This window comes from Halichoerus grypus, chromosome 8 (assembly GCF_964656455.1).
Source record: "Halichoerus grypus chromosome 8, mHalGry1.hap1.1, whole genome shotgun sequence".
In the NCBI taxonomy this organism is placed as follows: Eukaryota; Metazoa; Chordata; class Mammalia; order Carnivora; family Phocidae; genus Halichoerus; species Halichoerus grypus.
Genome location: NC_135719.1, coordinates 91,797,125 through 91,822,520, shown reverse-complemented (window position 1 = coordinate 91,822,520; position 25,396 = coordinate 91,797,125).

The following is a 25,396-nucleotide window of genomic DNA, read 5'->3' as shown; positions in this document are numbered from 1 at the left end:
GGCAAGGACGGGGTGACTAGCGGCTTCTCGGCCCTCCCACAGGACCAGCAGATCCCGCTTGTCTCCCTGGAGACTTGGTTTCCAGGGCCCGCCCAGGAGATACCTGTTAGGGCAGGAGAGGACAGGGGCGGGGGAGAGACACCAAGATTTGGGTCTCTCAGAGAAGAGGACAGCAAGAAGGACAGGGACAGGTTTATTAGGCTGAGCGTCTTAACAGCCAAAACACCAGAGCTGAGTGGATCAGAAACACAGCAGGCATTCGGGGCTGGACAATGCGAGTTGGCTCTGTGCTTCCTCTGGAAGGATTTGTCACCTGCCGGGGCCTTCCACAGAAGTGCTTTTTCCCGTTCTCTGCACCAATGAAAACTCTCCTGGCAAGTAGTTTTCAACGACTGTTGTCTCAAAAAGGAAACTGGGACTGCATTTTCCCACAAGAACTTCAAGGAATTATGATTACTCAGAACTCCCTCTCGACATTCTTGTGAACATTTGAGAAATTCCCAGTGTCTCCAGTTGTCCTAAGTGCGGGAAGCCAGGGATGTGGCGACTCACACACAGCCCAGAGAGCACTTTCAGGCTCATAGCAACTGCATAAACCATTGCATAACTGGAACTGGGCTGCTTCTGCTGCTGCTGCTTTTTTTTTTTTTTAACTTTGATAATGAAAGGAAATGCAAATAAAGAAGTAATGACTTCTGGTAAAATTATGCTTAGAAGATGACTTCCTACTCCCTGTCCCTCTCATCCCCTCGAAAGTCCTCCTCTCAAGAGCTCTCCTCCAGGAGCTAATTTCCCACCGCAGTTTTCCAGGATCGCAAAGGGACATGGGACAGTCTAGATAATTAATTCTGTGAGACCTCCTACTTCGGGACCCAAAGTTTCACTCAGGCCCAGAGATGGATGCAGGGATTCTCCAGGCTAGAAGAGCCTCTGGCCACCAGCCAACTTCCAATGTAAAGTGCACCTCCAATCATGAAAAAGACATGAAGAGTCTTGCCAAACACTAAAGACTGCCAGGAAAGACTAAAGGGCCTGCATCACCCTGCCCCCCTCAGTCCATGGAGAGACAGCTTACCTTTGTTACCGACAACCATGGACGATAGGTATGTAGGGGCTGGATATGTCCAGGGGAGTCTAACCAGAGGGCTGCCAGAAAACCCAAAGAAGGCAACTGATCACATGTATGCTGCAACACTCAGGAATTTTTCCTCTCAAGGGCCACTAGACAGAGGGGAATTCTGGAAAAAAAAGGTTTCCTAGAATTATCTGTCTGGAGAATGCTGTAGGCAGGTAGACATAGGTCTTGTTTCTAAAGAATGATTTGTTTTTCTAAGAAAGAAAAGAAACAAAGAAACCAACCAAGAAACAAAAAAGAAAAGAAAGAAGAGAGAGGGAGGGAAGAAAGAAGTGGGAAGAAGGAAGGAGGGAAGAAGGAAGGGGGAGGGGAAGGAAAGGGAATAGAAATGGAAAGAAGATTTAAAAAAAAGTTCTAGAGCTATGCTGTTCAGTATGGTAGTTTCTGTTTGAAATATGGCTGATCAGAATTGAGATGTGTTGTAAGTATAAAATAGACTGGATTTCAGACTTAGTATGAAGAAAGGCATGTCAAATAGATAACAATTAATAATTGTTATTGGTCGCCTGGGTGGCTCAGTCGCTTAAGCGACTGGCTTCGGCCCAGGTCATGATCCCAGGGTCCTGGGATCGAGTCCTGCATGAGGCTCCTCGCTCCACGGGGAGTATGGTTCCCCCTCTTCCCTTCCCCCTGCTCATGCTCTCTCTCATAAATAAATTTTTTTAAAAACCTTTAAAAAGATAGTAAGGTCCTTTAAAAAATAATAATAATTGTCATCAATTACATGTTGAAATGATAACGTTTTGGAGATTTGGGATTAAACTAAATATATTAAAATGAATGTCACCTATTTTTTACCCTTTTTAAGTGTGGCCCCTATGGCGTTTACAGTTACATCTGGGGTGCACTCCATTTCTTTGACAGCCCTGCTCCGGAGGAGAGTTGCCCTCGGTGGCTCAGGGCAACCCCCCAGTCCTAGCCCCATTTCTAGTTCCCACCAAACTGTAGAGGTCCTCCGCTCCACCCCTTTCCCTGTCCTGAAAGTCAAGCAGCCCAGATGTGAGATGTCTTGATTCTTCGATTCTCCAGATAAGATCCAAGCAGAGTTTCAAGCAGTCATTTTTGACCTTTTAAAATCCTCTGCTTCGAAGGAAGGGCGCACAGGGGCTTTCTTGCACTCGTTCGAGAGAGCCGGTAGGTGGCTGTGTGATAGCCACGGAAACTTTGAATAGGATGTGTGAGCCGTGGGAGGTTTGGGTTACGCCTCAGTGGGGACTAAGGCATTGGCAGACACTGTGCAAGTTTGAATCCACGTTCACGGGTAAATGTTTAGAATGTTTCAAAGTGGCACCCTAGAACATCGCACGGCAACATTAACCAAACATTTCTTCCAAATACATTATATGTTAATTAATTGAATTTAAATTAAATAAACATTTCTTCCAAAAATATGCATTGAGCACCCTCTCTGTGCCCTAAGTACGCAAGGCCATGGGGTGGGTGTGGGATGCGGGAGGGAAAGGGTTCAGGTGCCCACGGTCCGGGGGCTCAGTTTCCCAGGTCTCCAGCCCCTGCCTGAGAACTTTTATCAAGTCGTAATTATAGCATACTTGCATGTCTTACTTTATACTTCTTTCTCATAAATGCTCGTAAGCATTTTCCATATTCCTATGTAGTCCTCATAGCCTCCTTTTTTAGTAATTAACTAACACTCCCCCAAGGGATTGTATCAATTTGTAACCTTCTGTGGGACATTCAGTTTCCAGTTTTGTTCATTTAAATAAGATTGCAGCAAAAGTGCAATTTGCTTTCCTTGCTGTCTTTCCTTTTGGATTTAAATTTCCTTGTAATTAATTCCCAGGAAGGAAAGAAATACCATGTTTAGGGGTTTGAATTCTTTTCTAGCTCTTGATACATATTGCCAAGGTGCGGTCCAAAAGGCATGCGTGAACTTACATTGCTCACAGCAATGGATGCGAACACTAAGTTTCTTGCAACTTTGCCAGGATTGAGGTGTTACAGCATATACATGTATATATGCGTATATATATTTTTACAGCATTTAAATTTGCAAATGTATATATATGTATGTACATAAATATACATATGTATGAATTTGCAAACTGTACTGCCGATTTTTTGAAGCTTGAGATTTTTAAAGCTTTTATGAGCAAAATATTTACAGACACATAACACAAGTATATACACATTTTTTTCCCTGAAAAATGCCAAGACACTGTCTTGAGCATTTCTGGACTTTGAACGCATTTCTGTTTTTAAATCATTTTGTACAGAAGATATCTCTTTTTCTCCATTTATTAATTTATTTAATCATTTCTTTATATCAACACGGACTCATTTTATATTTTGGGTTATATTCCAATTAACTGTATTGTTTAAAATCTTCCAGCTCAGGCCATTAGGAACTCTTTCATCTGGCTCCCACAGCCCTTTGACATATCCCTATCAATGGATTTGTAAGTACCTCCTTACTTTCTAGCACTCCAAGATGCTCCAGGCTCATCTTCCTCGGTCCTGGAGTCAGACTGTTCTCCAAGGAGCTCTGTGATTAGATAATGGTTCTAGAAACCAAGATTTGGCTGCTCAGTGTGCTTATTGCTATTGGGGGTGTCATTCCTCAGGCTCTCACGTGACACAGAAAAGACATATGTGTGTTTACTAGCCTGCATCGGGGGTGGATTCCCATAAGTGAAATTTCTGGATCAGAGTGACTCCACATTAAACATGTTGTTACTGCCTAATCGTCCTCCAAAAAGATTGAAGTGATTTTCACTCTCCCCAGAGGTGCTTAAAAGCACCTGTTTTCCCACAATCTCACCAATATTGAATAGTAGCAATCCTTAAGATCTTTACTAATCTGATGAGTGGAAAATGGAATCTCCCGGTTTGAATTTGAACTTTTTTTTGAATTGATGTTTCTAGTTTTCTCATTGTTCATCTGTTACTAGACTTTGAATTTCTTCTTTTATCTTGTGCAAGCACTTGCATCCTTCCTAATAATCATCTAAAATGACTCTTTACAACTCTTTGCTGATCCCACCTTTGAGCTTAGGTCGATTTTGCTGAGAAATCGGAGCTCTTTTGGCAGAGTGACTGCAGCCCAGCTGGGGACAAGAGGACTCATGTTCCATCTCTCCTTGCAGACACCTCCTTATTCGTCCTTCCCAGTCCCCCCAAGAGCCCTTCCTGTGCTCCTTCCTCAAGGATGAACTGTTCTAGAACACGTCAGCAATGCCTGCCTGTTGTGGAATTTTGTCACAATTTCCAGGGTGGCTGTGACTCAGCCCGGGTCCCTGAAGTCTGAGGCTGTCCACATGGAGAGCACTCATTCCCTGGCACAAACCCGCCCCCCTCAGCCTGAGGCCAGCAGAAGTTCTGGATGCGCCTTCCCCCGCTGCTCCTCTCGCCTGGTCGCCCCTTTAACTCATAATGCTATTATACAAATGGAACATCCACAGACATGAACCATTCAAACTACAAAGTTATCCTGTGAAAATATATGGATATTTGTTTAACCTCTGTGCCTCTTTAGAAATATCCACACATAAACATGCATATATTTGCATATAGGTTCTTTTTTTTCTTAATGCATCTGGCGGACAACTATACACAGTCTTCTTGACCTTGCTTTAATTTTTAATTAACAATGTATTTCCAAGATCTTTCCATATCACCATACACAGATCTATTTCATTTTGGATGACACACAGTATTCCATTGATGTGTTATTATTTATTTATCTATCTAGTCCCATATCAATAGACATTTGGGTTGTTTGTATTTTTTTGCTGCTACCAACAGTGCTACTGTGAAGAGCCTTGAACAAACAGCCTTGTGGATCTGTGGGGATATGCTACAGAAAATTCCAAAAATTGGAATTGCAGGTCAAAGAAAATGTGTACTTTAACTCCGATAGCCATTGCCACCTTGCTCTCTGAAGGCGCTGTGCCAATTTACCCTCCCGGCAGCAGTCACTGAAACAGGGTATCCCCTGTCCTCTCTCACCACATCCAGCTCTGTTACACGCGTAAACCTCCTCCCGTCTGGTCGGTGAAAATGGCATCTCATTGTAATCTCAATTTGCATTTCTCTCATTACGGCTGAGGGATGCATTTCAAATGTTAAGAAGTCATCTGTGTTTTTCTGTGAACTACTTATATCCTTTATGAACTATCCTATTGGTTGCCAGCCTTTATCTTACTGATTTATAAGAGTTCTTCACATAGGAAGGAAATGAGTACTTTTGTTAGGTATGGTATAGTAATTTCCCCCAGTTTATTGTGTCGTTTGTTTGTAGGCTTTTCTTATATACATATTGCCCTCATAGATTCTGCCTTACAGCAGGTTAGAAATTCAATACACGTATTTGGGTGTGCAAGAATTGATTTCTTTAATATCGCATCCTCATTTCTGCATTTCAGTCCCCATTCCTCTAAGGTGGCAGACACTTCATCTCATCAATTCAGAGATCAACTGGTCCTTTTGTCACCCCCCCCCAAAGTTCCTGGGATGGTCCTGGGTTCAGGTGGGCTTACTCAGTACATGAGGGGACGCTGGAGGCCCTTTGATCCACCAGCCCAGCTGTCCATGGAGTGTCTACTGGGATTCCCTGTCTGGTCACTTTGGGCTGTCACTTCTTGTCCACAAGGTCCCTCCATGGCTGTTCTCTCCTCCACACCCCTGCACTACCAAGTACACAGGATGCTTTGTGCCGCCCACAGTGAAGCAGAGGCCCATCTCCCTGACACACCAGAGCTATTTCTAACCTAGACCTTTGCCACTTCCTCTGGGTTCATCCTGGGAAACTCAGTCAGGGCTCCTTTCTCAGGACCCCGCCAACATCCACATACATCTCAAGACACCCCCACCTCTGCCCTCTTCCCAAGCCCAGGGACTCTATCTGGTTGGAGTGACTACAAGCCTCGCTATCCCTTGTCAAGGAGCTCCCACGTCGATTCCTATGTCTTCCATTCCTCTAACGAGTTGTAACTGTGGAGCTCAGAGGTCAGCAAGACTTTCTTCCTATACTTTTTCTTCTCTTTCTGTTGTCACATCCCTTCCCTGAGGCAGTGCACACCGAATGGCCAGAAATGTGTATGTGTGTGTTTGTGTGTGTGTGGTTCCTGGGGAGGGAGAGGCCAAAGCTTCTCAGGCAGCCATTAAACTCTGTGAACTTCCCAAGGCTTTCCCAGCAAGTCTCAGCCACCCGCCACACTGCTGGGGGCCTGTCCTCTCTTAGGCCCTCTCTGATACCGTCTGAGGCTGCGGGTGGGGCCTGGCCCATCTTGCTATCCTCTGTGGCATCTAGCCCCACGGGCCTTGCACATCTGGGCACTTCAGATGTATGGCATTGAAGCATCTGCTGGTTTTAACAAGCCAGGCTGTCCTTGTCCTTGGTGCTCTCCAAGAAAGTCAGGAAGGTGGGGCATCAGTGAAGGGGGTTCTCAGGGTGTCCCCCAAATGGCCTCCTCGGCTTCTGCTTTCTCCTGAAAGCTTTCCTCAGCTGACCCCAAGAAGCCAGGGGAAAAAAGATTTCCTCCAGAGAGCACTGCCTGCAGATGAGGCCTCCCCACCCAAGTTTGTCTCCCTTCGCCTCCATCCCTGCTTTGCTGGCGTTCCTTCAGGCCAGGGGGCTGGATAGCGTGAAATGACCTCAGCCCCCGGGTCCTCAGGAAGGGATGCTGGAGGCAGGAGTTGGAGAGGAGGTGCCAGGCACCAGTCTTCAACTGAACACAACTGAATTCATTCCTCATGGAGTTTTCATCCCATCCCTACTGCACCCCTGGTTCCGTCTTTATTTTGCCTCTCGCTAGATAAGAACTCCACCTCTAAGCCTTCTGTTGGTGAGGACAAGGTCCTTTCTGTGAGGTGCCACATTTCCTAGAAGTGGACATGGCAATATAATCCAGTGACCTGTATGCTGAGAGCACCCTCCTTGCTCAGAACGCCCTCGCCCTGCTCCTCCTTCTCTTTCTCTTTCCCCAAGCAGGGCCGGCTCTCAGGACAGTGCAAACACACTTTCAGCTGGTCTCCAGTCTTCCAGCCATTTCTAATTGTCCCCTCCAACATCCTCCAGGGACTCAGCCTGCAATCTGACCAAGTTTTGCTGACCCTGTTACCCCACATCTCTCCCCATTACTGCCGGGGCCCACTGGTTCTTTCACGTTAATTCATCTTTTCCTCAGTAGCATCTCTGAGGAGCACCACTCACCAGCAAGCTTATCTCGGGACCGCAGGCCGAGCTCTGGGAAATGTACGCAGTGATGGAGATTTGGGGTCTGGAGGAGGGTCCAGCCCCCACTCTGGCATTCACTTCCCTGAGCCTCTTTCTTCATCAGTAAAATGGTGGGGGAAAACAAACAAACAAGCAACAGTACCTACCTCACAGGGCGGCGAGGACTCCACAGGCATCATGTGCATATTTCTAAAACATGGGCTCTTTGGGGCGCCAGGTTGGCTCAGTCGTTACACGTCTGCCGTTGGCTTGGGTCATGATCCCAGGGTCCTGCTTCTCCTTCTCCCACTCCCCCTCTTTGTGTTCCCTCTCTGTCTCTCTGTCAAATAAATAAATAAATAATAAAAACAAAAACATGTGCTCTTAGTAGTAGTGTAACGTGAAAAGCACTTCTCATAATTGGCCCAGCCCCATCTAGCATCCATCTTCAGTCTTTTATATATATATATATATATATATATAGTTGTTGTTGTTGGAGGAGGAGGGTGTGTTTCTCTACCATTTTCTTTTTCCTTTGTCTACAATTCCTCTTTTACCTGGAAGGTGGCGGTGGCGGTGGCGGTGGCTGTGTTAGGGAGGAAAAGCCACACAGGGTGGGGATGGAAAGATAAATAGGCTAGCGGCAGCCAGGCCTCCTAGAGTAGCTGCCCGCACATTCAGCTGGGATTGAATCAAGTTTGGAAACCTGGGGCTGAGCTCCTCACCCCTCCAGATGCCGGTCAGGCCCCCTGCCCCGCCGCCCTGCAGGTGCCATGTGGGTGCTCCCCATGAGCCCATGTTAGGAAGGCAACCCCACCCATGGATGCTACGGGGCCACTGACGTTCTCTTCCTTTACTTTGTGTCATTATGCTTTGTCACATCTGGAACATAGGCTGCCAGGGAGGGTAGTGGGCCCCTAGGCACAGGCTGGGGTCACTGCAGAGCCAGAGGGGAAGGAACAGGTAGTCTCCAGAGAAGGGACAGCAAGTCAGGAACCCAGAGGCCCGGAAGGCCCTGAAGTCACAGTGTTGGTTGGTCTCCCTTGTAGGGACGCGGAGGGGGAGATGCAGGATAATGGGCCAGGAAAGGAGACAGGAGGTTAGAAGCAAACCATGGCTATCTGTCCAGCAAAAGAGTGAACACACCCTCAGTTTCCATCAATGTGGGAAGGCCCAGTTATATAGGGAATATCCATACAAGGGAAGGCTGAACAGAAGGATGAGAACTGCATTATTCACTGATGTGAAATGATATCCAAGATCTATTATTAAGTGAAAAAAGCAAGATGCAAACAGTGTACAAAATAAGCTGCCATTCGTGTTTTTATTTATACGTGTTTGCTTGAAGATGTGTACAATGTCTCTGGAGAAATTCACCAAAAAACCATTTCAAAGAGTTCATATTTAATGGGTCCAGACTTTCAGTTGGGATAGAGGAGAAAGTTCTGGAAACAGATGGTGGCGATGGTTGCACAACAACGTGAATATATTTAAGGCCACAGAACTGTGGCCTTAAATATGTGACTAAAATGATAAACCTTATATTATGAATATTTAACCACAATAAAAATACCCCCAAATATTTCAGTGGTTGCCTGTGGGGAGAGCAGGGTGTTCGAGAGAGAGACAGAGAGACAGAGAGAGAGAGAGAGAGAGTGGAAGGGGGACTTTCTACTATATCCTTTTGTACCCATTTAAATCTTTTCAAGAAATAAGAAAAATTAAAAATAAAAGCAGCAGCAGACTAATAAGGCGCAAAGACAAGCTGAGCTGGACTGAGGCGGTCCAGGGCTGTGGCTGGTTCATTTACAAAAGGAACTATTTACACAGATGGAAAGGGGGGAAGGAGAGCGTAGGGCTGGTGCGGGGTGCAAGCGCTCCAACAGCACTCACCCTACTTCCTGGAACACGGAAGGAGAGAATCAGTGGAAGAGGCTGCCTGACCCTGGAAGGAAGGTCACAGCCAGCCTGGGGGACCCTGCAGGGAGCCTGTCAGGGAGTTAACCTGACTCCCATCTTTTCCCTCGCTTTCATCTCCCCTGGGCTCCCCGGCCGTTGGAGGGCAAGGGCGCCTGTCAGTGCAGGGCCAGTCACGGGGGTCAGCCTCCTCCGACACCGTGCAGGGGGGCAAAGGGCGCAGAGAGGGTCTGGTGAGACAAAGGGACCGTCTCTGAGACTGCTTGCAAGCCGGTGAGCCAGGCTGCTTGGACGCGAGAGCCCAGCTCCACCCCTTCCTACCTGGGTGTGCTTAGGTACCCTGATCCGCAACACGGGTACCAAGGGTACCTCTCCTAGAGGCTGCTAGAATTGTATTTGTTCACATCCATGTCACGTGCTCCGAAGAGTGCCGTGCACGTGGGAATCCCTAGCCATGTGGCCCTGGGTTGGACGCAAGGGAGCAGGCCGGTCCTGAGAGGCATGAGGGGAAAGCAGCCGGGAGCATCCCGCTGAGGCCGGCCCCTGCGAGTCACAGATACCTACTAATCCAGCACCTCTTGCCGTCAGCCCTCTGCTGGGCCCGCCGTGTCCACTGTCATGAACCCCTCGGCACGCAGGGCAGCTGGGTGGATCTTCTCGCCTTACGGCTGAGGAAGACTGCAGCTCAGAAAGGGAAGCCCCAGCCCAGGGCCACACAGCTAAGGAGAGTGACTCTTGGCCGGCATTCACCATGACAGGCTTCCCAGCGGCTAAGCCTTCCTTGAGAAACTCAGAGCCCAAGAAAAGATTCACACATTGCAGTATAAAAAAAAAAAAATCAGAATTAAAAATAGCCTCTATTTACAGAAATTCTCTGAGCTTCTCAGCACATATACAGAGGGCAAATTCTCATTTAAAAATATTATGGGCAGTAGAGAAGAGTCCATTAAAAGTGTCAAAAATGTCAAATTTATTAACTTTAAAATGCAACTTTAAAGGGGACTGCAGGTAATTTTATGAAAAATTAAAAATAATAAGCCTGGGTTGAAGGTAATGCATTTTTTTTTTTCAGAAAAATATCAATGGTATGGTATTTAGAGACAGATTCAGTTAAGAAAGTGATTGAAGTACAAAAGCAAGAGCAATATTAAAGTGATTATAGCACCAAGAATATTTTTCTTTTGTTATTTTTAAATATTGGGATAATCAATATAAGTAAGTTTTGTATTTGCTCTAATGTACATGTTATCTTTTAAAATAATTTTATTTTTGAAAAGTTTTTAAATGTATTTTGTAAGTGCACCAATATAATAAAATCAATTTGTTAGTCAAATGATACTTAAAAAAATTTTTGAAGTCCAAGGCCACGCCACATGTCAGGATCTGTCAATGGACATATGGGTCACCTCCTTGCTCCCTGTCCCTGTCCCTTCACAAAATGAAAGATAATTTTCATCCCTATCAGTCTCCATTCATGGTAAATATAAATGCATGAATGAGTGGATGGACAAATGGTATATCTGAAGGACAAACAGACCAACGAAAACAAGCACTGGTGAGGACCTTGAGAAGCCAGTTTGGGCTACGCGGGAAAGGCTGTGACACGAGGCTGAAGAGAGGATTTTACCCAAGAAGTGGTAAAGTGCCACTGGGGCTTGGGACAGGAAAGTGATGTGACTCGGGCTTTAAGGAGATTTATCTCACCAAGGGGAGCTTAGAGAAGCGACTTGTGTCAGGGTCACCATTTGGGGGCTCAAGGTGACAGCATCTTTGGGAGGGCCTGGAAAGAAAGGGAAGGAAGCCCGACATCTCCCTCGTGCCCAGAATGGAGGACACCAAGGCCACTGTACCACACCTCCTCTGATTCTGGCGCTGTTTCTTTCTTTAAAAAAAAAAGAAAAAAAAAAAGATTTATTTGAGAGAGAGAGAGTGCACGCACACTTGTGGGGGGGGAGGGGCAGAGGGAGAGGGCGAGAAAGAATCTCAAGCAGACTCCACACCAAGCTCAGGGCCCGATGTGGGACCCCACCTCACGACCCTGAGATCACGACCTGAGCTGAAACCAAGAGTCGGACGCTCAACCGACTGAGCCACCCAGGCACCCCTGGCCCTGTTTCTGAGGTGAGGTTCTGACCTCTACTTGAGTGGCTGATGGGAGGCACTGGGTCCTTCGTTATAGTCCCCGAGACTTCTCCCAAGCAGGCAGACCCTGGCCAGAACATCCATCCAGACATGCTTGTATAACCCTCAGCGTATTTCCAGGATACCCAGTGGATAATTCTCAACCACCTGAGACAATCTGTCTGTGCTGAATCCTGAGGGGCTGAGACAACACAAGAACAGAAGATTCTAGACGATCTCTCCCTTGCTCTCTCCAGTCCTGCCTTGAATGTCAAAGTTCAAACTGAACTGGACATAAGGGAGAAGACCAACCAAAAAGGAAGTGGCGGCCCCTCCCATTCATGTACGCAGAAAGGCATGCTGGTAAGGAGGCCAAAGCGCCACAGACCGGAAGTTTCTGATTCTTGTCTGCAAAGGCCAGTGCTGGGCAGATGGGATCTTTATCAATAAGAATGTAGATCAAGGAGTCAGCGGCCTCTTACAGCGTCACAGGGATGACTTATGATGCCTATGATCCCCAGGGTGCTCCTCACACCTGGGTAAGAGAAGGGGCAGGGGTCGAGTCCCTTGCCCGAAACGGCCTCGGTGGGAAGAAGACCCTCTCTGGAATCAAATGGCAATTTTCAAATTTTCAAATGAAGCTCCTGAGTGATCCCTCCCTGTTCCTGGAGGAGAGGACAGGGCTAGGCCAGAGGCTCAAAGACACATTGGCGCCTCTGGCATTTCCTTCATTCAACACATATTTATGGAGCATCCCCTAGCTCTGCCTGCCTTCCAGAGTTCCAGCAGAGCCTGGAATCACTCCAGGGGCGAGGCTGATGCATTCTCAAATGTCTGCCCAGCCCTCCTTGGACACAGGAGCCCAGGACCAGCAGCAAGAAGCTGGAAGCCAGGCAGGTTGTGGGGAATGGGGCTATGGCCAGTGGAGGCCTTGGGACATGCACGGGGCAGGGGAGGCCCTTGAAGTCCTGGGCAGCAGGTTCCTCAAAAGCAAAACCACTTGAAACACAACATGTGGGACAGCTGAGGCCCCTGTGGCCAGCCCCCAACAGCCCTGGTTTCTGTTGTGGAAAGCCCCGGCCGACAGGGGCAGCTGCTGACTGGAGATGCCCAGAGATGCATCTCCTGCCACACCTCTGCACAGTGCCCAGGATGGCCGAGGGCAAGGGGCTTAGGGACCGAGGAGGACAAGGAGGCGACTCTGGGGACACAGCCACTCCCAGGGCTCCCCTGCGTTCCAGGACCCAGTCCTGAGCTCAAGCCTCCCCATCTTGGCTCTGTTCCCCTCTTCTCCTGTCCCGGGCTCTGGCCTTTCCCCCAGTGAGGGCAGGCTGGGAGGCTCGACTCCCCGAGGAGCTGCCAACAAGCTGCAGAAGGCAGGGCCTTGGCAGGCAGTGTCGCCTCTGTGGGAGCAGCAGGGCTAATTATATTCAGCTGGCGGCAGCCGTGGCCGGGAGTTTCCCAGCTTGCTTGCCTCGCCTCCTTCTGTGTGGTAAACACTGTGGGGAGGTGTGGGGACAAAGGGTGGGGAGGTGCGGGCAGGAGCCCAAGTCAGGCCTTGAAGGGGAGCCAGGTGGGACAGCCCAGCCAATGCTGGCTCCAACTAGGAACTTGACTTAGAATCCCTGGATGCGGGGCCGGCTCACCGCCCCCCACCCCAGGGTCCAGGGGCCTATTGAGGGGGTCTAAGTTTCGCCCAGCTGGAATACGGTCGAACCCACACGGGATGGAATGCTTGGGAAAGGCCCAGAGAAGGGGCCTGGTGGAGAATGTACTGTGTCTGCCTTTCCTTTTCCTACAAATTTTGGGGACTTTCCTGGGGTCGAGGCTGCTGTGTAGGACCGTGCAGGTGTGGGCCCGAGGCATGAGTGGGGACTAACCCAGATGGTGTTGGGTTGTGTCTATCTGGACGATGGGTCACCTTTTTCCACCTCACACAAAGGCCCCGTGCTGTTCATCAGAGATGAGCCCTGTACATTGGGGTGGCGGCTGGCCTTGGGGCCCTTCCCCAGAGGATGGGGTGCCACTGTCCGGACTGTGAATCTGACCTGGCACATCATGTCGTCAGGCAGCCCAGGAGGGGACCCGCAGGTCTGCGGAGTAGCCTGAGAGCCCTCCGGCTGAGAAAGCCCAGACCCCTTTCCTCCTCCCCACACTGTTTGCTTCCAAATCCTTCCCTGCCCGCGTTCGAACTTTCGCCACTGTGGCAGAGTCACCTCTAAACCAATCAAGTGTCATCAGCAGTGGCTCACCAGTGAGCCCATGGAAGTGGAGGCCAGGGGCCAGCGTGGCACCTGCACTTGATCTGAAAAACAGAGACCAGGAGACCAAATTACCTGTCAAGGGAGTACATGGGGTCAGGATCAATGATTTAATTTCATATCTATGGCATAATTCACGAGAATGTTTGGACTTACAAAAAGTAATCTCAAAGCCCTATGTACGCGGTCAGCAAATGTTAACTGAGCACCTCCTGGGTCTCACTCAGCGCTGTTCCTGAAGACTCAGTAAGGAAGCAATTGCACTACATTGCCACTCACATTCTAGTGGGTGAGACAGACCAAAACAGCAAGAAAATGCCGAACACAATAATTGCAAATTGCAATAAGCGCTAGGGAGCAAATAGCAGGCTCAAGTGGAGAGCAACGGGCCTACGTGAGTGTCGAGGGTGTGACTGAGCTGGTCTCGCTTCACTTCTGAAATAAGATCATAGGACACCCCCCCAAATCACTGTCGGGGTAGAACAAGCCCTGCACGACCTCCAGACCACAGAGCTAAATGGAGAAGACCCGACTCGCCTGCACATGAGCCCCAAGCTGCCGCTGCTCCCAGAGGAGAGGCCTGCAGGGAGCCTTTGCGTGCCGACAGGAGGGCTCACAGACGTGCGCGACGGGACCGCAGACATGAGAGCCGTGCCACCTTGCGGGCACCACGGGAGAGGGCGAGATCGGGTCTCTGTCACGGCGGCAGGAAGGATTCACAGAAAAGATGAGGGAGGTGAGACTGGTTTTGAAAGATGAATTCGAATTTGCAGGTCTGCAAGGGAGGTGCAGAGGAGGGAACGGGAGGAGGTGGGTGTGCTGGAGTGGGGTGCAGTGGGCACCCTGGGGAGAGACGCCTAAAACCTCCCCCCGGGGGGGTCAGACAGCACCCAAGGAAAGGACCCGTTACCCCCCCGGGGTACCTCCCCGTCCCGCCGCCTCTGCGGCTCCCACGGGGTTTTCCCAGGCTGTCGGCCTGGCCAGAGCCCCATGAGGCAAGGTCCAGGCAGGGTTACAGGGCGGGGGACTCTAGGGAGGGGCCCCCAGCAGGACAGGCTGCTTCTCCGCAGGCCAACCACCCATTCCTCTGCAGAGAGCACCAGGATATGGAGAAATGCTGCTTGTACTAAGTATCGGGTCAGTAACACAGAAATCCGGGGACGGAGGGGCTGCTTGGGAAAAGGAAACAGGCTTTGGATAGAGGTGCCCCTGGTCTGGGTCTGGCCTGAGTATGCGGGGCAATGGTTCTCAAACTTGAGGGTACAAAAGTTGCCTGGGGCAGAGGGTCCTGTTAGCATGAAGACTCCATGTCCACACTAGAAGCTCAAGGGCCCCCTCCCCCGTATTTTCAATAACGTTTTTTTCCACCAGAAAAACAGCCTGAACAAAGCGAACATGAGGATTTGGGGTGGTGTCGGTCTGGGACTCCAAACCTGAGATGCGTTTTAACTCCACGTAAAGTCCTTGGCCCCCCGGGTACTCACAGCTGATGGCGATGTTGTCAGTGGACAAAGATGAATATTCCACAAGGAAGGCTTGAAACCCAAGCAACAGAGAGAGCTCACGGCTGCTGAGAACCTGGAGGCATGAAGGCATTACTTCTCTGAGCATCCTGGCTGGTGCGAAGGTCAGAAGGGGATGGAGAGGCCCAAGGAGGACCTCAGGCAGGGCAAGCGTGCTGCCCTCAACTGGCCACCCCTCTCCAGGGTCAGAGGCTGACGGAGCAGAGGCACGGTGCTTGCCTGGGAGCAGATGGGCCTCATTGCACAAACTTTAGGGCCTCAATTAAGATTCCTACTCACCTGCAACCCACTGTTTCCTAAATCCTGAACTGCAGCCCTGCCGGGGGAGGGTGGGGAGGTGGGTGTTTGCCCTTAAGGCCCTTGCTGGGAGGCTAGGCAGAAGGAGGCCTATGTTAGGACTTACAAAACTGTACCAGTATTTCAAGATCCTTTGTGGGAGGCAGAGCTTTTGCCCTGATAATTCTCTCCCCTTCCCAGCCCCAATCCTAGCTCTGGCTTGTGGCTTTTCATCCCATGAGAGCTATCAAGTGGGGGGTTAAGAGGGGCTGTCCTGCCCTAATAGGAGACAGGCTGCAGAGCCCCAAACTCCTCCCTGGCTTCTGCCTGGTGAGATCCACATTGCTGACCACAATGAATACAGTTAGCAGCCTAATACCATCCCACATGAGCAAATTCCTCTTTGAAATCATAAAGCGAGGTTACTTTGACTTGTTTCTTATTAGGCCTTATACCTCATTTGGTCTACATCCTAATTTGGAGGGCTCAGTGTGAAAATGGGGAAGTTTTGCCTGCCTTCTTTTTTTTTTTTTTAAGGTGAATTCTGCATTTTATTTTTTAAATTTTATTTATTTATTTGAGAGAGAGAGGGAGTGCACAAGTGGGGAGAGGGAGAAGCAGACCCCTGCTGAGCAGGGAGCCCGACACGGGCTTGATCCTAGGACCCTGAGATCATGACCTGAGCTGAAGGCAGACACTTAACCAACTGAGCCACCCAGGTGCTCCTGCCTTATTATTCTTAACCGCCATTGTCTGCTCCCTCCCACCTGTCAGTTCCAGGCCATTCCAGAAAGCTGAGCCCATTCATACCTATGTCTTCTGCGGGCCTCAAGGGAGGCTCTGGGCTCCCTTTTGTAGGTGCCCGATGCTGTGAGACTTGAAGCTGGGAGCTGGGTGAAAACAGGATGAACCATGCTGGCTTTCACAAGACAAGGCTGCCTGTGTAACCAGGGAAGACTCCATGGCCTTGGAGTTCCAAACAGACCTGGCTTTGAATCATCATCTACTACCTGTGTGACCTTGAGCAAATCACTAATCATTCTGAGCCTCAGAATCCCATCTGTCAAATAGGCATGACAACATCTACCACTAGGATTGCTCTTGAGATAGTCAGCGGAGGTAGTGTTTACTTTAAGCACCCATCTGAGGGCCTGGTACACAGTATACAGTCAGTGGGCATTCCTGCCACCTTGCCTTAATAGGAGCAGGCACCCCTAGGATTCCATTCCTCTCCTGAGCAATCATGACCAGATCAGGAGAGACAGCAGCAGTAAGAGGAGGAGGGTTGGCCGCTATGACAGGGCCTGGCCCCCAGACAGCCATACAGCCGGCCCTCCCGTGTGTCCCTGCATTAGCCACTAGCCAGGCCTGTGGGACTGACAGGTGTCTGGCCACAGGTTGTCACTTTCTGCTCTGGACAGGGCAACGAGCTTAAATGAAACAGATAAAGTCTCACCGTGAACACAAACTTTATACAAACCGTTTTTATGTATTAAACAGACAAAAAGGACCTCAGAGCATCTGAGGGTTTTGTGTGGCCTTTCTCTGGCTTGGGCTCTGTTCCCTTAGCAAAGCCAAGGCATTGTCTGGCCCCCACGTGGCCCTGCTGAGAGCTGCTGGCCCCGTGGGGATGGCCGCAGAGGGCACCGAGGGACGCAGGCCTGCCTCATCCTCCTTTCCCAGGTCTCCTGGAGACAGACACTGCAGTTGCCTGAGCAGTCCCAGGAGCACATTTGCATTATTTTGTGGCAACAAGCAAATTTCCTGGAGGGGGTTTTTGGAAGAGCTGGGAGCCTTCCAGAGAGAAAGCTGAAGGAAACAGGAGAGCAGGAGGCCAGAAAGAAACAGGCCTGGGCAGAGGCCGAGGCCGCAGGCAGCCAGGGGGGAATGCAGCTTGGCCTGAGCACGGGCCTGAGGGATCTCTGGGGCTCTGCACCCCTCCTCCACCCTTCTGAGCCGCAGAGGGAGAAGCCAGGTCCTGAGCAGGCCCAGGCACTGCCTCTACCACCCGTGCTGACCTGCGGGAAAGCTTGCCCAACGCAGGCCTGTGTCAGTGGCAGGGTGATGATCTAAGGAGGAGCCAACCAGGCTGTAAGATGGAAAATCCCCACAGTGCTCCCGCCCGTGAGGCAGCAGGTGGGGATGGGGGCACGGCGCTCGCGCCCTCCCTGTGAGACGGAGGAGGAGCCCAACTGCTGCGGTTGGCAACGGCAGCTGGACAACTTCAAGGAGAAGGGGATGGAGACCTGGCCTTTGACCTTCCCCTTTGTTCTTGCGGCCTGGGAACTGGCCCGACTCTGGGCTTCGTGTTCGTGTGTGCTGGGTGGGACGGGGAGGCCTTAGGACATGAGGAAAGCCAGACCTGTTTTCTGAATATAAAGAAGGTCCGACTATGGTCCAAAATAGGCTGGGAATCTGAAAAAAAAAAAAAGCAGGCCATATTGGTTTAAAGAAATCAAGCAGCATTCCGCAAGCGTATCAGTCACTCTTGAAGGCCAGATGGAGACACTCTGAGGTTCAACAACTCCTGATGGCTATCAGGTGTTGCTGGGCCTTGGGCCTTGAGGAAAAACCCCCATAGGACCCCTGCTGTGTGGTGGCACGTTCACAGAGTCACTCGTTCAGTCCTTGGTTGGTAAGGCCCCATAAGCAGGAGGAGATGTGTGATGCCATAGAGGGCAACTTCAAAATGCTCCTGACCAGTGTGCTCTCTCAGTTTCCCCCAAGAAGCCAGGCTAGGGCAGGCTGTTCCAAGGCCCTGGGGATGCCGGTATTTTCCGTCCAGTCTCCAGAGCGGGAGCCTCAGGTTCCCTCGCCTCCAGGAAGATGAGGAGGATCTGTCAGGGGGTGTGTCCCCACTGTGGGGAGGCTGCAGGAGGCCCAGCCGAGGGAAGAAGGAAGGAAGTCATACAAGCTAGGACTTCCCCACCTCAAGGCCTGCAATCTGGCTCCAATCACCTGATAATCAAGTTGCTTTGTTAGCTAACCTATAGTTTTCTATAGGTGATAAAGCCATGAGGAGGTTGCAAAACCCTCCCACACGAGCAGGCTTAAGAGGCCATGCTCTTTCCACAAGGATATGAAGAGAAGGTGGAAGAGCCCTGCCCGTTCTGTAGGGGCTGGCTCGCTTCAGGACCCCCGAGCATGGCCCAGAGCTACAGGGAGGAACTCGGAAGCACAGGAGGATTTCCCGTCTCTCCTCCCCCTCTTCTGGCCTCCCAGGGCCCCTCCAGCTCTGCCTCTCCCTCCCTAACCGGCCTTGACTCACACACTCCCTGGGTGAGGCACCTGCCGTCTGGCCTCCTTCCATCTGTTTTGCTGTCATCCTCAGGCCACCTGGGTGAGGATCCCCTGGGAAGCAGGCTCTGGGTAGAGGCCACGGGCCTGACAGCTCTGTGCTGGGGGCTAGCTAACCCAGGGCCATCAGGGCTCTTGAGGACTGCAGGCCCGAGGGGTGGAGGTGGGAGGAGATCCGAGCCCGGGTTCCCCTCAGAGCTCCAGGAGACTGCTTGGACTCATGCAAGGGTCAGAAGCTGCTTGCTTCCTAATGCCGTCTTGTGTGTTCTTCTAGTACAAGAAGGCTCTAGCCAGGACAGGACTGGCCCCAAAGGCCAGGGACCCCCCATGGGGAAAAGTTACAGCCTGTAGATGGCATGAGCAAGTGAGCAATGGGGTTCCCAGGAAGGAACCTCTTCACCCAGAAAGAAGTGGGAGGTTGGCTCCCAGGCTGAACCACGAGCCCTTGTGCAAGTGACATAGGCCATACCTGCTCGGCTCTGGCTGTGGAGAGAGCCTGTTTAACGGCAGGCTGGCTCCTGCCCTGCCCACACTACAACTCGGGTGAAAACGTTCTCAGGAAATCATATTTTGGAAGGTCAGGATGCCTTAGAAACTTGAAAGCGTTTAAGAGCCATTCTGTAAGAGCTACACTATATCCTGTTGGTAGATAGCACCTACCGTTCTTTTCAGCACTTTAAATGCATGATGTCGTTTATCCTCATGGCATCCCTTCTGAGATGGATCCCATGATTATATCATTTTACAGAAGAGAAAACTGAGGCTGTAAATCACTCAGCTGTGGGTCAAGAATTCAATGAGGCTCTCTGTTGGAGAGTTGAAGTCCCTGGCACTTGAATCTAACAGAGAGAAGTCCCCTTCCCCCACCTCTCTAATCTGCCTCTGTCACCGGGATCTCCTTGGGGCCCCGTCTGAAATGGAGCAAATGCAGAGCTGAGACTTCGGTGGTGGGTGTGTAGCCATCAGGTGCTGTTGGCCATGTTTTCAGCGGGATCCTCCCCGTGCCCAGTTTTGCTCTGTTGTCTGGGGTCGGGTTCCTGTGACCCCTCCATGGAAAGCACCCCCCTCTAAGGCCATCAGCTCCCCTCCTCACTTTGTGTAAGGGAGGCCTGCTACTGGGGTTTTTCAGAAATGTGAAATCAGCCATGAGCACCTGCAGCTCTTCCTGCTTTAGAAGAAACTGCACAATGCTCTGTTTTACAATGACGTTTTGTTTTTTAAGAACACAGAGAAAAAGAAAAGAAAAAACCCAGAAGGGATCTCCACGTAGTTTGTGGTAGGAAAGGAGCGCATTAAGCTCATGACAAATGAGAGTTTTTTAGACGCATCTTCTCACCAATCATGGGCAGGTTGCTGCTGGTCCCAGGGGGGTGCCCCAACAAAGCCCATCTGGAAGGGGGCCCGGAGGCTGGCTTGGCACAAATGCCTTCGTGCCCGATCTGCTTCTGTGAAGAGGCAAGCCCCTACCCTGCTGCATGGAGACAGGATGCGAAGCTGCCACAAATATCTCAGCGACAGCTCGCTCGCAGGAGCTGCTCAGCGAGAGAGAAGCGAGGGCCCAAAGTCTGAGCCCCTGGAGAGAGTTAGTCCATGTTGCCTTGTTCCTCACTGTGTCCCCAGGCCCGAAGGCTGGCTCTGGCTAATAGAACAGGTCAAAAATAGTTGCTGATAAATAAGAACGAAGAGAGCTTTCCCTACATTGACAGGAGACGGTGCAATGTCTGACCCCTGGGCCTCTCTGAAGCATGGTTCTCAGGGGGCTGCTAGGCACAGAGGCACAGAGAAGCTGGTAGGCCTCTCCAAGGCACTCCGTAAGGCTCTACAGCCATTCTAGTAGGATCGATGAGCACTTTTTTGGAGGGGGTGCTCCTGTCCCGTTGCGTCCATCCAAGACTTAGAGCTTGACCACCGTCACTTAAGAAATGTCAGCATGGCCATCCTCACAGAAGTTTTTTGCCTTCCCTCTTGGTGAGAACTCCCATAAAGCTCCCCGAAACATGGGCCCACCAGGCCCCTGGAGGCAGCCCAAGCAGGACGGTGCCAGGTATACTGACCCAGGCAAAGCAAGCTCCGATGGTGGTTATCAGCTCGAGAGCTAGGAGCCATGGATAACCCAGGTTCTGCCTCTATCCCTGGAAAACCCCAGCTCAACCCGGCGCTCTGCGGCTGTTAGCTGGGGCTCCCCCCGATTCATCCCTACTCTGCCCAGGGAAACCAGGTCTTTCCTGTTCTTCTTCTGCTTCTCCTTTTCATCTTCATTCCAGCCCCAAGTGGAGGCTTAATCACTGTAGCTCTGGGTAAAACCGTCATGACAGGGTTCACTCTGAGGTTTGCAGGTCACGCTCGTGCAGTAAGGCCAGATGTTGATTTCTGAGCAAGAGCTGTCTAATGCCGACAGGCTTCTTGTGGTGACTTCTCCGAAGGGGCATCAAGACCATCGCCAGAGCTTCTGCAGCCCCACTTGCCTTCCGGGACAAGGCCACATTCCCTTCTCCTACACACGTCTTTCCCCCTATTCCCTTCATATCCCTGTGGGTCTTGAGCCCTGGCCAGGGGAGCCCCAGGATGAGGCGGCTGCAAGCTGGACTGCCGAGGTGGGTTAATTATTGTTAGGCATTTGCATTTTTTGTCCCCTTGACTGGCTTCAGGACCTGAGGATGAGGTCCGCAAAGGCACAAATGACACGAACCTAAGGCACAGGGTCACTTCCTGGACACCCTCTTGACTCCCCAGCACACTCGTAAGCTGCCTATTGACCACAAAAGGAGTCGAGGGGAGATGGGCCCCAAATACAGCGGCCCATGATCATGCCACCTGCAATATATAAATGCACCACATGAATGCGACAGCCCACAGCTGCTTCCTGAGCCGTGGCAAACACCGGGCCTACTGGGGAGCACCTCCAAATACACGCGTCCAGAGCAGCATCCTGGGAACCTCTGATTTGATTGATCAAGTTTGGTGGCCAGGCTTGCATTCTTCAAAAAATTCCCCTGGTGCTTCTGATGTGAAACCCTGGCTAAGAATGGCTAATTCAGACATTTCAGTTTAACAACGTTCACTGCTCCCCCTCATGAGATGTGGGCATAGAAAAGTGGTAATACAGAGAATTTGAAACCACACTGAGCTCTTGGTAGAGAGGTCAGTGTGCAAATTGTGCTTTTTGTTACCCAGGTGGCTCTTCTTGAGTCAAAAGCATGCGCCAGTCCCCGATGTTTCATCTAAGGCTAAGGCGAGGCAAGTTCCTAGGGCTAGAGGTGAGGTCCGATGGATAACAGGCGAGCAGGGTGAGATTGGGCACCAGGGAGCTTTGTAGGTTGCTTTCCCCTATGTGTGCCGTGTGTAGCCGAGATGACTTTGCCCAGGAAATGTGAACATACTTCATGCATGCTCAGAGTTTGGGCCATCCGGGGTAGGGCTTGTCTGTGGCCCCGAACTGAGGAAAGCAAGTGCCCACATAGAGTTTGAACAAGGGGTCTTAACCAGCATATGACTAGCTGAGCAAGGCCCCTCTCTGGGTAACGTTATGTAGGCTGTGCAAACACTTCAAAAAGGGGTAAGACTAGCCATACCTTCACTTTGGATATTTTACTGGGGAAATTTGGGCCTACTTGCTCATTAAAAAACTGAAAACTTTAATCAGGTTTTAAAAATCCATGCTTTCCAGGATAGCTGTTTAGAATTCAGAACTTAATTTTTGCCTGGTTCTATAAGTAATACATAATCCATTTAAAAAATGTGGAAAATACCTTGAAGTATAAGAAATGAGAAAAATTATTCATAACCGGTATGGACATTTTGGATTTTTTCTTGAAATTTTCCCCATGCATTTAAAAAATTAATAGACTTTATTTTTTAGAACAGTTTTAGATTTACAGAAAGATTCAGTGACTGTACTGAGAGTTCCTATATAACCCCCTCTCCAACCACACACATCCTGGTTTTCCCTATTACAAATATCTTGCGTGGTACATTTATTACAATTAATGAACTAATATCAATACATTATTATGAACTAAAGTCCATGGTTTAGATAAAGATTCACCCTCTGTGTTGTACATGTCTACAGGTTTTGACAAAGGCATAATGTCATGCATCCGCCATTACCGTATCAAACAATAGTTGGGCCACCCTAAACCTGTCATTGATCTCTACCCTCCTCCACTTTTCCTCACCCCCATTCCAAATTCCCAGTACCATTGATCTTTTTACTGTCTCGATAGTTTTGCCTTTTCCAGAATGTCTTATAGTTGGGATCATACAGTATGTAGTATTTCCAAATTGGCTTCTTTCACTTAAAATATACATTTAAGCTTCCTCCATGTCTTTTCATCACTTGATAGCTCATTTCTTTTTAGAGCTGAATAATATTCCATTGTCTGGATATACCAGTTTGTTTTTCATCCACTTATTGGAGGACATCTTGCTTCCAGTTTTGGGCAATTATGAATAAAGCTACTAAAAACATTTGTGTGTAGGATTTGTGTGGGCATAAGCTGGATCTTACAGTAAGACGATGTTTACTTTTATAAGAAACTGCCAAACTGTCTTCCAAAGTCATTCCCACCAGTTCCTGCTGCTCTGCATCCTCACCTGCACTTCATATTGTTAATTTGTTTTAAACCATTCTAATGGATGTGTAGTGGTATCACGTTGTTGTTTTATTATTATTGTTATTTTTAAGATTTTATTCATTTATTTGACAGAGAGAGAGACTGTGAGAGAGGGAACACAAGCAGGGGCAGTGGGAGAGGGAGAAGCAGACTCCCCGCTGAGCAGGGAGCCCGATGCGGGGCTCCATCCCAGGACCCCGGGATCATGACCTGAGCCGAAGGCAGATGCTCAACAACTGAGCCACCCAGGCGCCCCTCACGTTGTTGTTTTAATTTGCTACTCCTGAGGATATATGATGTTGGACAACTTTTCATATGCTTATTTGCCATATGTATATCTTCTTTGGTGAGGTGTCTGTTAAGATGTTTTGTCAATTTTTAAACTGGGTGTTTTCTTATTGTTGAGTTGTTGTGGTTCTTTGGAGGGGGCAGAGGGGCATGGAGCCCATTGCGGGCGGGGCTCGATCTCACAACCCTGAGATCATGACCTGAGCCGAAACCAAGAGTCGAAGACTTAACCGACTGAGCCACCCAGGTGCCCCTCTTATTGTTGAGTTTTAAGACTTCTTTATATATTTTGGATCCTAGTTCTTTACCATATACGAGTGTGCAAATATTTTCTCCCAGTCTATGGCTTTTCATTCTCTTAAGTATCTTCACAGAGCAGAAATTTTCAATTGTAATGATGTTTAGTTTATCAGTTTTTTCTTTCATGAATTATGCTTTTGGTGTTGTATTCAAAAGCTCATTGCCAAACCCAAGGTCTTCTAGGTTTTCTCTTATGTTGTTGTCTAAAAGTTTTATAGTTTGGTGTTTTACATCAAGTCTATGATCCATTTGGAGTTACTTTTTGTGATAGGTGAAGATCTGTGTCTAGATTCATGTTTTGCATGTGAATATCCAGTTGTTACAGCACCATTTATCAAAAAGACTCTTTTTTTCTCCATTGAATTGCTGTTATTCCTTTTTTCAAAGATCAGCTGATTATATGTATGGGGGTTCTATTTCTGGGATTTCCATTCTGTTCTATTAATTGATTCATCTGTTCTTTTACCAATAGCATACTGTCTTGACTACTGTAGGCAGTAAGTCTTGAAGTCAGATAGTATCAGTCCTTTGACTCTGTTCTTCTTTGGTATTGTTGGCTATTTTGGGTCTTTTTGCCTCTCCATATAAGCTTTAGAATTAGTTTGTCAATATCCACAAAATTAACTTGCTGGGATTTTTATTGGGATTGTGTGGAATCTATAAGTTGGGAAGAATTGATATCCTGACAATATTGACTCTTCCTTTTCCATTTATTTAAATCTTTCCTCAGAATTTTATAGTTATGGATCTAGTACACATTTTGTTAGATTTATGTCCAAGTATTTCATTTTTGGGGATGTTAGTTTAAGCGGTAGTGTTGTGGTGTTGTTTTTTGTTTTTGTTTCTTAAGGAGGCTCCATGCCCAGTGTGGAGCCCAACAAGAGGCTTGAACTCAAGCCCTGAGATGGAGACCTGAGCTGAAATCAAGAGTTGGACACTTAACCAACTGAGCCACCCAGGCACCCCTTGTGTTGTGTTTTTAATTTCAAATTCCAATTGTTCATTGCTGGTGTATAGGAAAGCAACTGACTTTTGTATGTTAATCCATATCTGCAATCTTCCTATAAACACTTAGTAATTCCAGGAGTTTTTCCTCCATTCATTGTTTATACTGTTGAGGTCATAGACTTTGTAAACAATCTTATACCCTGTTTTTTTTTTTCTCAATTATGTCGTAAGCATTTTTCAAAGCCGTTTAAAATTTTTTAAACACTTTTAATGGCAGCAAAATATTTTATGAGGTATGATTAGTTAACACGTTAGTGGGCGCCTGGGTGGCTCAGATGGTTAAGCGTCTGCCTTCGGCTCAGGTCATGATCCCAGGGTCCTAGGATCGAGTCCCGCATCGGGCTCCCTGCTAGGCGGGGAGCCTGCTTCTCCCTCTGCCTCTGCCTCTCTCTCTCTCTCTCTCTCTGACTCTCATGAATAAATAAATAAAACATTAAAAAAAAAATTAAAAAAAAAAAAGAATAGTTAACACGTTACTTAAC